The sequence below is a fragment of the Leuresthes tenuis genome, unplaced genomic scaffold, assembly GCF_036924035.1.
Source record: "Leuresthes tenuis unplaced genomic scaffold, fLeuTen1.0.hap1 SCAF_3, whole genome shotgun sequence".
NCBI lineage: Eukaryota > Metazoa > Chordata > Actinopteri > Atheriniformes > Atherinopsidae > Leuresthes > Leuresthes tenuis.
In genome coordinates, this window is record NW_027325357.1 from 41028973 (window position 1) to 41043578 (window position 14606).

The 14606-nt window shown below is 42.9% G+C and overlaps 3 non-coding genes across 3 annotated transcripts; all 3 read left to right on the top strand.

Annotated features, from left to right (window-relative positions):
• The first annotated feature begins 7378 nt into the window (after positions 1–7378).
• On the top strand, positions 7379–7461 carry trnal-aag (transfer RNA leucine (anticodon AAG)). Its single transcript has one exon. It is a non-coding gene; the product is annotated as a tRNA-Leu (tRNA).
• Positions 7462–11009: 3548 nt separating this feature from the next.
• trnal-aag (transfer RNA leucine (anticodon AAG)) lies at positions 11010–11092 on the top strand. Its single transcript has one exon. It is a non-coding gene; the product is annotated as a tRNA-Leu (tRNA).
• A 3400-nt stretch (positions 11093–14492) lies between these two features.
• trnal-aag (transfer RNA leucine (anticodon AAG)) lies at positions 14493–14575 on the top strand. The gene has a single exon. It is a non-coding gene; the product is annotated as a tRNA-Leu (tRNA).
• Positions 14576–14606: the final 31 nt, after the last annotated feature.

Sequence of the window (14606 nt, forward strand, 5' to 3'; positions counted from 1 at the left end):
TTGAGCATCTTGTGATCCATTCGTGCCTTCTCCAGGAAGCTTTGACATGATCATTGGAGGTTATTGTCATCGTTTACACAAGAATCTCATTGTACAGGAATGTGTTTCTAACATGCACTGTATATATGACAATAAACGCTTGAATCTTGGTGGCAACACCCAGAAATTCTGCCTTGTGGTAGATGTAGGACACTCCGCATCATCAAAACAATAAAAAATAGAATGTTTGCTCCAGAAGAAGCTAGACTTTTTTTTCCCTTTGCAGTGTTGATAGGTTGTAAATAGATTCTACTTTGGACCCTTATGCAGATTTTTCAAACCCCCGGTACCGTATCATAGGATTACAGGACAGGGCTTTTGACCGAAGCAAACTGGATTCATATCAGGCTATTTGAAGGGGGGCTATTCACATTTAGGCCTAAGATGGGTGAGAATATCAAAACAGTATTCTAAGTACCACATCAGACTATAATGGTGATAACACACCTATTGAAATTTCAACTTCTGCAGTCTCAGCTATTATGTAAGTAATGGGTGAGAATGCTCAGGAATTTGGAGGTGAGATGGGCATCATCATGCCTCTTGAAATTCCAAATTCTGGAGGCTCATCAGCTATTATGTAAGCAGAGGTGAGAATGCTGATCATTGATGACAGTGCTACTCTTCCTGCTCTTGACGGGGGCATTGTTTTCTTCTCCATTTTACTCGTTGTGGAGTTATTAGCGGTAACCTTCCCGTAGCAGCGACACCTCTGTGACTGAAAAGACTGCAACGACTGTCGCATTGACTCCAGCCACAATATATGGTCGGGACGACCGCGTGAAGTCATCAACAACGCTCGCTCGAGCCATCACGGCAACGACGCTTGGCCTTTAAAGTGCTGCGTTAAGACCGCAGTTTCCCTTGGAGGCGGGGTTCAAATTCCACTTCTGACATTGCAAACTTCTCCAACAGAATGATTTTTACTGGCAAGGCAACCCAAGTTCACTCCTTGCTTGGCTATGCTACGTTGTATTGCTAAACTGGCACTGTATCGTCTAGTTTAAAGATTATTGCGGCCGTTTTACATCTGAAGAGTTCTTGCTTCCAAATGCTTTTTGATAAAGCTTATAGTTAGGGATGGCTCAGGTAATCCTGAAACATCCCATGTTGCCCAAGCTGCTATAGGCTTAGACTGCTGGGGGACCTCATTTGTCACACCTTTCCTCACTTTGCTCTCTTTTTCCCCCTGTTTAATTTCTCAAATGATTTTATGTACACGTGACATTATTGTGGTTATTAAACAACTTAAACAACAGCCAAGACCCATGAACACCACGTAGACCCACATATTCACTCGAATGATCCCTGGGCCCGCCGACAATAAGTGCAAGTCTTTTTTTTTGTGGTCAGGATGGCAGAGCGGTCTAAGGCGCTGCGTTCAGTTCGCAGTCTCCCCTGGAGGCGTGGGCTCAAATCCCACTTCCGACCAAGCAACCTTCTCCAAGAGAATGGTTTTCACTGGCAAAGGCAACCCAACTTCAACACCCAGAAATTCTGCCTTGTGGTAGATGTAGGACACTCCGCATCATCAAAACAATAAAAAGTAGAATGTTTGCTCCAGAAGAAGCTGCACTTTTTTTTTCCCTTTGCAGTGTTGATAAGTTGTAAATAGATTCTACTTTGGACCCTTATGCAGATTTTTCAAACCCCCGGTACCGTATCATAGGACAACAGGACAGGGCTTTTGACCGAAGCAAACTGGATTCATATCAGGCTATTTGAAGGGGGGCTATTCACATTTAGGCCTAAGATGGGTGAGAATATCAAAACAGTATTCTAAGTACCACATCAGACTATAATGGTGATGATCCTAAAGTCCTAAAGTCAAGCCCGTGGTTCACCATCAACCTGTCCACGTTTCTAATAGATTTTCTCCACTCAGCGACACACCCGCTGAGGACAAAACCCTGGTAATTGGCAGCTCTATAGTCAGAAACGTGGCATTAGAGACACCAGCGACCATAGTCAAATGCATTCCAGGGGCCAGAGCGGGCGACATAGAATCCTATTTAAAACTGCTGGCTAAGGATAAACGTAAATACGGTAAAATAGTTATTCACGTCGGCGGTAATGACACCCGGTTACGCCAATCGGAGGTCACTAAAATTAATGTTGCATCGGTGTGTAATTTTGCCAAAACAATGTCGGACTCCGTAGTTTTCTCTGGACCCCTGCCAAATCTGACCAGTGATGACATGTTTAGCCGCATGTCCTTATTCAATCGCTGGTTGTCTAGATGGTGTCCAGCAAACAACGTGGGCTACATAGATAATTGGCAATCTTTCTGGAGAAAACCTGGTCTGATGAGGAGAGACGGCATCCATCCCACTTTGGAAGGAGCGGCTCTCATTTCTAGAAATATGGACGAATTTATTAGTCATCCAAAAACATGACATCCCAGGGTTGAGACCAGGATGCAGAGTTGTAGTCTTACACACTTCTCTGCGGCTTCCCACCTGATGCTGCCCCCCCCTCAATCAAAAAACACAAAAGGAGCAAATCCTCTTGTGCAAAAAAAAATTAAAACAAAAACTTTAACTGAACAAAAACATCAAACTATTAAATGTGGTTTGCTGAATATTAGATCTCTCCCTTTGAAGTCTCTGTTAGTGAATGATTTGATTTGTGATCATATTGATCTAAATATCATCATATTGATATATTTTGTCTTACAGAAACCTGGCTGCAGCAGGAGGATCATGTTAGCATTAATGAATCAACTCCCTCTGACTATTTAAATGTTCATGTTCCTAGAACCACAGGCAGAGGAGGAGGAGTGGCAGCTATCTTCAGATCAGGGTTACTAATCAGTCCTAGACCCAAGATTAGTTTTAGCTCTTTCGAATCTCTGATTCTCAGTTTTTCCCAAAGTGGAAATCACAAAAACCTCTTGTGTTTGTTGTTGTGTATCATCCACCTGGCCCTTATTCTGAGTTTCTGTCTGAATTCTCAGAGTTTTTATCCCAGTTAGTGCTGAGTACAGATAAAGTCATTGTAGTGGGTGACTTTAATATTCATGTAGATGTTGAAAATGACAGCCTAAATATTAACTTTAATTCTATATTAGACTCTATTGGATTTTCTCAAAGTGTTCACAGACCTACTCACTGCCTTAATCATACCCTTGACCTTGTGCTGACTTATGGCATTGAGAGTGAACAGTTAACAGTGTTCCCTCATAACCCTGTCTTGTCTGACCATTTTTTAATAACTTTTGAATTTACATTACTTGACTACACGGTTTCTGAGAAGAATTCTACATATAGAAGGTGTCTGTCAGAGAATGCTGTAACCAGATTTAAAGAGTTGATTTCATCATCCTTTTCTTCACTGCCATGTGCTGATATGACACAGGATGGCTACCTAAATTTTACTCCAGTAGAACTTGACTCTCTTGTTGACAGCACTACAGCTTCAATGCGTACAACACTGGACAATGTTGCCCCTCTGAAAAGGAAGGTAATCAGTCAGAAGAGGTTGGCTCCTTGGTATAATTCACAGCTGCGTGCGTTAAAACGGACTGCAAGAAAGCTGGAGAGACAGTGGCGTTCCTCTAATTTAGAAGAGTCTCAATTAGTCTGGAAAGATAGTTTAATAACGTATAAGAAAGCACTTCGTAAAGCTAGAACTGCTTATTATTCATTATTGATAGAAGAGAATAAGAATAATCCCAGGTTTCTCTTCAGCACTGTTGCCAGGCTGACAAAGAGTCCGAGCTCTGTTGAGCCATGTATTCCTTTAACTCTCAGCAGTGATGATTTCATGAGATTCTTCATCAATAAAATTGTTTCTATCAGAGAGAAGATTAATGGAATCCTTCTCACTATTATCACTGATGTATCATCAAGTAGAGCAGCTTTAGAAGTATCTTTCGAACCTGAATTGTATTTAGACAGCTTCTGTCCAGTTGATCTTTCTGAGCTAACAACAGCAATAGTCTCTTCTAAACCATCAACTTGTATGTTAGACCCAATCCCAACCAGACTGTTCAAGGAGGTTTCCCCCTTAATTGACACTTCCATATTGGATTTGATCAATCGGTCTTTGTTGACAGGATATGTACCTCAGACTTTTAAGGTTGCTGTAATTAAACCTTTACTTAAAAAACCTACTCTTGATTCAGAAGTGTTGGCTAATTATCGACCTATATCCAATCTCCCTTTTTTGTCTAAAGTTCTTGAAAAAATAGTTGCAGTTCAACTTTGTGATCATTTACATAGAAATAATCTGTTTGAAGAGTTTCAGTCAGGATTCAGAGTGCATCATAGCACAGAAACGGCACTGGTGAAAGTTACCAATGATCTCCTGTTAGCCTCTGATAGCGGACTTGTTTCTGTGCTTGTCCTGTTGGATCTCAGTGCTGCATTTGATACGATCGATCACAGCATTCTGTTACAGAGACTTGAACATGTTATTGGGATTAAATGAACTGCATTAGGCTGGTTTAAGTCATATTTATCTGATAGATTCCAGTTTGTTCTTGTAAATGAGGAATCTTCCTCACACGTTGGAGTAAGTCATGGAGTTCCTCAGGGTTCTGTGCTTGGACCGATTCTTTTTACTTTTACATGCTTCCATTAGGTAACATTATCAGACAGCATGGCATAAATTTCCATTGTTATGCTGATGATACTCAGCTGTACTTATCTATGAAACCAGATGAAACCTACAGGTTGGTCAGGCTACAAGCCTGTCTTAAAGACATAAAGACCTGGATGACTCAGAACTGTCTGCTTTTAAATTCAGACAAAACTGAAGTTGTTCTCTTTGGACCTGAGCGCTTCAGGGAGAAATTGTCTAGTTATATAGTTACTCTAGATGGTATTTCCTTGGCTTCTATTTCTACAGTGAGGAACCTTGGAGTTTTTTTTGACCAGAATTTATCATTTGACGCACATATAAAACTGGTTTCTAGGACTGCCTTCTTTCACCTTCGTAATATTGCTAAAATCAGGAACATCCTGTCTCAGGGTGATGCAGAGAAACTAGTTCATGCATTTGTTACTTCAAGATTGGACTACTGTAATTCCTTATTATTGGGCTGTCCCACATATTCTCTGAAAAGCCTCCAGCTGATCCAAAATGCTGCAGCCAGAGTTCTGATGAGAACTAACAGGAGAGATCATGTTTCTCCAGTTTTAGCTTCTCTTCATTGGCTCGCTGTTAAATTCAGAATAGAATTTAAGATTCTTCTTCTGACATATAAAGTTCTTAATGACCGAGCTCCATCATATCTTAAAGATTTAATTGTAAGATATTTTCCTAACAGAGCACTTCGCTCCCAAACTGCAGGTTTACTTGTTGTTCCCAGAGTTTCTAAAAGTAGAATGGGAGGTAGAGCCTTCAGTTATCAGGCCCCTCTCTTGTGGAATAAGCTGCCAGTAAATGTCCGGGAAGCAGACACCCTTTCCACTTTTAAGATTAGGCTTAAAACTTTTCTTTTCGAAAAAGCTTATAGTTAGGGATGGCTCAGGTAATCCTGAAACATCCCATAGTTAAGCTGCTATAGGCTTAGACTGCTGGGGGACCTCATCTGTCACACCTTTCCTCACTTTGCTCTCTTTTTCCCCCTGTTTAATTTCAAAATTGATTTTATGTACATGTGACATTATTGTGATTATTAACCTATGTTTCCCTGTTCCAACAGATATCCTTTGAATGGCGTTATGGTGTTTTTCCCCCCTCTTTTCCCTCTTTTCTGTCTTCTCAAACCCCAGCTGGTCGAGGCGGATGGCCACCCTTCCTGAGTCTGGTTCTGCCAGAGGTTTCTTCCTGTTAAAAGGGAGTCGTTCCTTTCCACAGTTGCCATAGAAACGCTCAGGATGGGAGATTGGACTGAAGACACATTTCGGTGCAATCTGTTGGTTTCCTTAGCTAGGATATTAATTTTTTGAATTAGCTCTATATGAATTAATTGGATTATGATTACAATGAATTGAATTCCAATTGGCTTGAATTGGACTATATTACTTAAGTGCCTTGAGATGACAATTGTTGTAATCTGGCGCTATATAAATAAAATTGAATTGAATTGAAATTGAACACACCTATTGAAATTTCAACTTCTGCAGTCTCAGCTATTATGTAAGTAATGGGTGAGAATGCTCAGGAATTTGGAGGTGAGATGGGCATCATCATGCCTATTGAAATTTCAACTTCTGGAGGCTGATCAGCTATTATGTAAGTAGAGGTGAGAATGCTTAGGAATTTGGAGTTGAGATGGGCATCATCATGCCTCTTGAAATTTCAAATTCTGGAGGCTCATCAGCTATTATGTAAGCAGAGGTGAGAATGCTGATCATTGATGACAGTGCTACTCTTCCTGCTCTTGTTTTCTTGTTTTCTTCTCTCCATTTTCCTCGTTGTGGAGTCGTTAGCGGTAACCTTCCCGTAGCAGCGACACCTCTGTGACTGAAAAGACTGCAACGACTGGCGCATCGACTCCAGCCACAATATATGGTCGGAACGACAGCGTGTAGTCATCAACACCGCTCGCTCGAGCCATCACGGCAACGACGCTTGGCTTTTAAAGTGCTGCGTTAACACCGCAGTTTTCCTTGGAGGCGGGGTTCAAATTCCACTTCTGACATTGCAAACTTCTCCAACAGAATGATTTTTACTGGCAAGGCAACCCAAGTTCACTCCTTGCTTGGCTATGCTACGTTGTATTGCTAAACTGGCACTGTATCGTCTAGTTTAAAGATTATTGCGGTCGTTTTACATCTGAAGAGTTCTTGCTTCCAAATGCTTTTTGATAAAGCTTATAGTTAGGGATGGCTCAGGTAATCCTGAAGCATCCCATGTTGCCCAAGCTGCTATAGGCTTACACTGCTGGGGGACCTCATCTATCACACCTTTCCTCACTTTGCTCTCTTTTTCCCCCTTTTTAATTTCTCAAATGATTTTATGTACACGTGACATTATTGTGGTTATTAAACAACTTAAACAACAGCCAAGACACATGAACAGCACGTAGACCCACATATTCACTCGAATGATCCCTCCTCCCTCCCCTGGAGGCATGGGTTCAAATCCCACTTCTGACAAAGCAACCTTCTCCAAGAGAATGGTTTTCACTGGCGAGGCAACCCAACTTCACTCCTTGCTTCACTCCTATGTTGTATTGCTATTCTGGCACTGTGTCGTCCAGTTTAAAGATTGTTGCAGCCGTTTTACATCTGAAGAGTTCTTGCTTCCATATGCTATGCCTACTATTTGTTTGCCTCAGGAGTCCTCTTAAACAACAGCCAAGACACTTGAACACCATGCAGATCCACATAGTCACTCGAATGATCCCTGGGCCCGTCGACACTATTGAGAAAGAATTCCTCTTATGGTTAGAATGGCTGAGCGGTCTAAGGCGCTGCGTTAAGGTTGCAGTCTCCCCTGGAGGCGTGGGTTCAAATCCCACTTCTGACATTTCACACTTCTCCTGGATTATGGTTTTCACTGGCAAGGCAAACCACGTTTACTCCATTAGTGGCTAGCGCTATATCATCTAGTTTACAGTAACATTCTTTGTGCCGTCATGTTACTCTGATGTCTTAGGACCGCTCTGAATCGCAGGGAAGGGGCTTGGTGCATGAGAATCCTTTGTCCACAACTCAAGTTATTGTTACATATTAACATTTTGGCATGTACTCAACACCACCGTAAAACCTCCTGTTTTTCTGTCATTTTTGTGGAAAAATCGTCTGAAAACAAAACACTGGTCGTGACAAAAGACCTCGACAGATCGTCCCTGGTATGCAAAGTCATTGTTGGCTTTGGACAAGACAAGAATGAAACCACAGGATTTCTGTTGTTTGACAAAGTACTTGGAAGTGAGCTTTATGGAAGAGTGGTATGAAGGAGAGGTTAGGGGGAAGTCCTTGTTGGCTTTGGACAAGACAAGAATGAAACAACCGGTTTTCTGTTGTTGGACAAGGTACTTGGAAGTGAGCTTTATGGAAGAGTGGTATGAAGGAGAGGTTAGGGGGAAGATAGTCCCTGCAGGCCAGGCTTCTCGTGGTGGCAATACATTTGGTGCCAAGTGAAATGCCTTCCAAAGTGCTTTGATAAAAGCAAACAAGTGTAAGATAGTTGAATATGAGATGACAGCATGTATTGAAGGCTGGTGTAAGAGCTGCTGGTCTTGAGTGATTTGTAAGGGAGGTGACTGTTTGCAAGAGGGAAGTTGGCTGATGTATGGGTGAATTAGATTATACTTGGTGGGAGGCATGTGATAAAAGTCCTAGCTCTCCCCGTCGGGGAATCGAACCCCGATGTTCCGCGTGACAGGCGGAGATACTGACCATTATACTAACGAGGAATTTCGATAGCACAGATACAGTCGTCATTTGAAAAGACTACAGTAGCCAAGGAGCGAAATAAGAGTTTTGTGTCCCATTTGAGGTGCCTTTTAAAGGAATGTTTTGAATCACGCAAAGCAATTGAGAAGAAACTAGGCATGATCTGCAGCATGCAAGTGGTGAAAAGGACTCAACAAGAATCTCATTGTACAGGAATGTGTTTCTAACATGCACTGTATATATGACAATAAACGCTTGAATCTTGGTGGCAACACCCAGAAATTCTGCCTTGTGGTAGATGTAGGACACTCCGCATCATCAAAACAATAAAAAGTAGAATGTTTGCTCCAGAAGAAGCTAGACTTTTTTTTTCCCTTTGCAGTGTTGATAGGTTGTAAATAGATTCTACTTTGGACCCTTATGCAGATTTTTCAAACCCCCGGTACCGTATCATAGGATTACAGGACAGGGCTTTTGACCGAAGCAAACTGGATTCATATCAGGCTATTTGAAGGGGGGCTATTCACATTTAGGCATAAGATGGGTGAGAATATCAAAACAGTATTCTAAGTATTACATCAGACTATAATGGTGATAAGACACCTATTGAAATTTCAACTTCTGCAGTCTCAGCTATTATGTAAGTAATAGGTGAGAATGCTCAGGAATTTGGAGGTGAGATGGGCATCATCATGCCTATTGAAATTTCAACTTCTGGAGGCTGATCAGCTATTATATAAGTAGAGGTGAGAATGCTTAGGAATTTGGAGGTGAGATGGGCATCATCATGCCTCTTGAAATTCCAAATTCTTTAGGCTCATCAGCTATTATGTAAGCAGAGGTGAGAATGCTGATCATTGATGACAGTGCTACTCTTCCTGCTCTTGACGGGGGCATTGTTTTCTTCTCCATTTTACTCGTTGTGGAGTTATTAGCGGTAACCTTCCCGTAGCAGCGACACCTCTGTGACTGAAAAGACTGCAACGACTGGCGCATCGACTCCAGCCACAATATATGCTCGGGACGACCGCGTGAAGTCATCAACACCGCTCGCTCGAGCCATCACGGCAACGACGCTTGGCCTTTAAAGTGCTGCGTTAAGACCGCAGTTTCCCTTGGAGGCGGGGTTCAAATTCCACTTCTGACATTGCAAACTTCTCCAACAGAATGATTTTCACTGGCAAGGCAACCCAAGTTCACTCCTTGCTTGGCTATGCTACGTTGTATTGCTAAACTGGCACTGTATCGTCCAGTTTAAAGATTATTGCGGCCGTTTTACATCTGAAGAGTTCTTGCTTCCAAATGCTTTTTGATAAAGCTTATAGTTAGGGATGGCTCAGGTAATCCTGAAACATCCCATGTTGCCCAAGCTGCTATAGGCGTAGACTGCTGGGGGACCTCATCTGTCACACCTTTCCTCACTTTGCTCTCTTTTTCCCCCTGTTTAATTTCTCAAATGATTTTATGTACACGTGACATTATTGGGGTTATTAAACAACTTAAACAACAGCCAAGACACATGAACAGCACGTAGACCCACATATTCACTCGAATGATCCCTGGGCCCGCCAACACTCCTCCCTCCCCTGGAGGCGTGGGTTCAAATCCCACTTCTGACAAAGCAACCTTCTCCAAGAGAATGGTTTTCACTGGCAAGTTAACCCAACTTCACTCCTTGCTTGGCTATGCTATGTTGTATTGCTATTCTGGCACTGTGTCGTCCAGTTTAAAGATTGTTGCAGCCGTTTTACATCTGAAGAGTTCTTGCTTCCAAATGCTATGCCTACTATTTGTTTGCCTCAGGAGTCCTCTTAAACAACAGCCAATACACTTGAACAGCACGTAGACCCACATAGTCACTCAAAAATCCCTGGGCCCGCCGACACTCCTCCCCCCCTTGAGGCGTGGGTTCAAATCCCACTTCTGACAAAGCAACCTTCTCCAAGAGAATGATTTTCAATGGCAAGGCAACCAAACTTCACTCCTTGCTTGGCTATGCTATGTTGTATTGCTATTCTGGCACTGTATCGTCTAGTTTAAAGATTATTGCGGTCGTTTTACATCTGAAGAGTTCTTGCTTCCAAATGCTTTTTGATAAAGCTTATAGTTAGGGATGGCTCAGGTAATCCTGAAGCATCCCATGTTGCCCAAGCTGCTATAGGCTTACACTGCTGGGGGACCTCATCTATCACACCTTTCCTCACTTTGCTCTCTTTTTCCCCCTTTTTAATTTCTCAAATGATTTTATGTACACGTGACATTATTGTGGTTATTAAACAACTTAAACAACAGCCAAGACACATGAACAGCACGTAGACCCACATATTCACTCGAATGATCCCTCCTCCCTCCCCTGGAGGCATGGGTTCAAATCCCACTTCTGACAAAGCAACCTTCTCCAAGAGAATGGTTTTCACTGGCGAGGCAACCCAACTTCACTCCTTGCTTCACTCCTATGTTGTATTGCTATTCTGGCACTGTGTCGTCCAGTTTAAAGATTGTTGCAGCCGTTTTACATCTGAAGAGTTCTTGCTTCCATATGCTATGCCTACTATTTGTTTGCCTCAGGAGTCCTCTTAAACAACAGCCAAGACACTTGAACACCATGCAGATCCACATAGTCACTCGAATGATCCCTGGGCCCGTCGACACTATTGAGAAAGAATTCCTCTTATGGTTAGAATGGCTGAGCGGTCTAAGGCGCTGCGTTAAGGTTGCAGTCTCCCCTGGAGGCGTGGGTTCAAATCCCACTTCTGACATTTCACACTTCTCCTGGATTATGGTTTTCACTGGCAAGGCAAACCACGTTTACTCCATTAGTGGCTAGCGCTATATCATCTAGTTTACAGTAACATTCTTTGTGCCGTCATGTTACTCTGATGTCTTAGGACCGCTCTGAATCGCAGGGAAGGGGCTTGGTGCATGAGAATCCTTTGTCCACAACTCAAGTTATTGTTACATATTAACATTTTGGCATGTACTCAACACCACCGTAAAACCTCCTGTTTTTCTGTCATTTTTGTGGAAAAATCGTCTGAAAACAAAACACTGGTCGTGACAAAAGACCTCGACAGATCGTCCCTGGTATGCAAAGTCATTGTTGGCTTTGGACAAGACAAGAATGAAACCACAGGATTTCTGTTGTTTGACAAAGTACTTGGAAGTGAGCTTTATGGAAGAGTGGTATGAAGGAGAGGTTAGGGGGAAGTCCTTGTTGGCTTTGGACAAGACAAGAATGAAACAACCGGTTTTCTGTTGTTGGACAAGGTACTTGGAAGTGAGCTTTATGGAAGAGTGGTATGAAGGAGAGGTTAGGGGGAAGATAGTCCCTGCAGGCCAGGCTTCTCGTGGTGGCAATACATTTGGTGCCAAGTGAAATGCCTTCCAAAGTGCTTTGATAAAAGCAAACAAGTGTAAGATAGTTGAATATGAGATGACAGCATGTATTGAAGGCTGGTGTAAGAGCTGCTGGTCTTGAGTGATTTGTAAGGGAGGTGACTGTTTGCAAGAGGGAAGTTGGCTGATGTATGGGTGAATTAGATTATACTTGGTGGGAGGCATGTGATAAAAGTCCTAGCTCTCCCCGTCGGGGAATCGAACCCCGATGTTCCGCGTGACAGGCGGAGATACTGACCATTATACTAACGAGGAATTTCGATAGCACAGATACAGTCGTCATTTGAAAAGACTACAGTAGCCAAGGAGCGAAATAAGAGTTTTGTGTCCCATTTGAGGTGCCTTTTAAAGGAATGTTTTGAATCACGCAAAGCAATTGAGAAGAAACTAGGCATGATCTGCAGCATGCAAGTGGTGAAAAGGACTCAACAAGAATCTCATTGTACAGGAATGTGTTTCTAACATGCACTGTATATATGACAATAAACGCTTGAATCTTGGTGGCAACACCCAGAAATTCTGCCTTGTGGTAGATGTAGGACACTCCGCATCATCAAAACAATAAAAAGTAGAATGTTTGCTCCAGAAGAAGCTAGACTTTTTTTTTCCCTTTGCAGTGTTGATAGGTTGTAAATAGATTCTACTTTGGACCCTTATGCAGATTTTTCAAACCCCCGGTACCGTATCATAGGATTACAGGACAGGGCTTTTGACCGAAGCAAACTGGATTCATATCAGGCTATTTGAAGGGGGGCTATTCACATTTAGGCATAAGATGGGTGAGAATATCAAAACAGTATTCTAAGTATTACATCAGACTATAATGGTGATAAGACACCTATTGAAATTTCAACTTCTGCAGTCTCAGCTATTATGTAAGTAATAGGTGAGAATGCTCAGGAATTTGGAGGTGAGATGGGCATCATCATGCCTATTGAAATTTCAACTTCTGGAGGCTGATCAGCTATTATATAAGTAGAGGTGAGAATGCTTAGGAATTTGGAGGTGAGATGGGCATCATCATGCCTCTTGAAATTCCAAATTCTTTAGGCTCATCAGCTATTATGTAAGCAGAGGTGAGAATGCTGATCATTGATGACAGTGCTACTCTTCCTGCTCTTGACGGGGGCATTGTTTTCTTCTCCATTTTACTCGTTGTGGAGTTATTAGCGGTAACCTTCCCGTAGCAGCGACACCTCTGTGACTGAAAAGACTGCAACGACTGGCGCATCGACTCCAGCCACAATATATGCTCGGGACGACCGCGTGAAGTCATCAACACCGCTCGCTCGAGCCATCACGGCAACGACGCTTGGCCTTTAAAGTGCTGCGTTAAGACCGCAGTTTCCCTTGGAGGCGGGGTTCAAATTCCACTTCTGACATTGCAAACTTCTCCAACAGAATGATTTTCACTGGCAAGGCAACCCAAGTTCACTCCTTGCTTGGCTATGCTACGTTGTATTGCTAAACTGGCACTGTATCGTCCAGTTTAAAGATTATTGCGGCCGTTTTACATCTGAAGAGTTCTTGCTTCCAAATGCTTTTTGATAAAGCTTATAGTTAGGGATGGCTCAGGTAATCCTGAAACATCCCATGTTGCCCAAGCTGCTATAGGCGTAGACTGCTGGGGGACCTCATCTGTCACACCTTTCCTCACTTTGCTCTCTTTTTCCCCCTGTTTAATTTCTCAAATGATTTTATGTACACGTGACATTATTGGGGTTATTAAACAACTTAAACAACAGCCAAGACACATGAACAGCACGTAGACCCACATATTCACTCGAATGATCCCTGGGCCCGCCAACACTCCTCCCTCCCCTGGAGGCGTGGGTTCAAATCCCACTTCTGACAAAGCAACCTTCTCCAAGAGAATGGTTTTCACTGGCAAGTTAACCCAACTTCACTCCTTGCTTGGCTATGCTATGTTGTATTGCTATTCTGGCACTGTGTCGTCCAGTTTAAAGATTGTTGCAGCCGTTTTACATCTGAAGAGTTCTTGCTTCCAAATGCTATGCCTACTATTTGTTTGCCTCAGGAGTCCTCTTAAACAACAGCCAATACACTTGAACAGCACGTAGACCCACATAGTCACTCAAAAATCCCTGGGCCCGCCGACACTCCTCCCCCCCTTGAGGCGTGGGTTCAAATCCCACTTCTGACAAAGCAACCTTCTCCAAGAGAATGATTTTCAATGGCAAGGCAACCAAACTTCACTCCTTGCTTGGCTATGCTATGTTGTATTGCTATTCTGGCACTGTGTCGTCCAGTTTAAAGATTGTTGCAGCCGTTTTACATCTGAAGAGTTCTTGCTTCCAAATGCTATGCCTACTATTTGTTTGCCTCAGGAGTCCTCTTAAACAACAGCCAATACACTTGAACACCATGCAGATCCACATAGTCACTCGAATGATCCCTGGGCCCGCCAACACTCCTCCCTCCCCTGGAGGCGTGGGTTCAAATCCCACTTCTGACAAAGCAACCTTCTCCAAGAGAATGGTTTTCACTGGCAAGGCAACCCAACTTCACTCCTTGCTTGGCTATGTTGTATTGCTATTCTGGCACTGTGTCGTCCAGTTTAAAGATTATTGCAGCCGTTTTACATCTGAAGAGTTCTTGCTTCCAAATGCTATGCCTACTATTTGTTTGCCTCAGGAGTCCTCTTAAACAACAGCCAATACACTTGAACACCATGCAGATCCACATAGTCACTCGAATGATCCCTAGGCCCGCCGACACTATTGTGCAAGAATTCCTTTTATGGTCAGAATGGCCGAGCGGTCTAAGGCGCTGCGTTAAGGTCGCAGTCTCCCCTGGAGGCGTGGGTTCAAATCCCACTTCTGACATTTCACACTTCTCCTGGAGAATGGTTTTCAC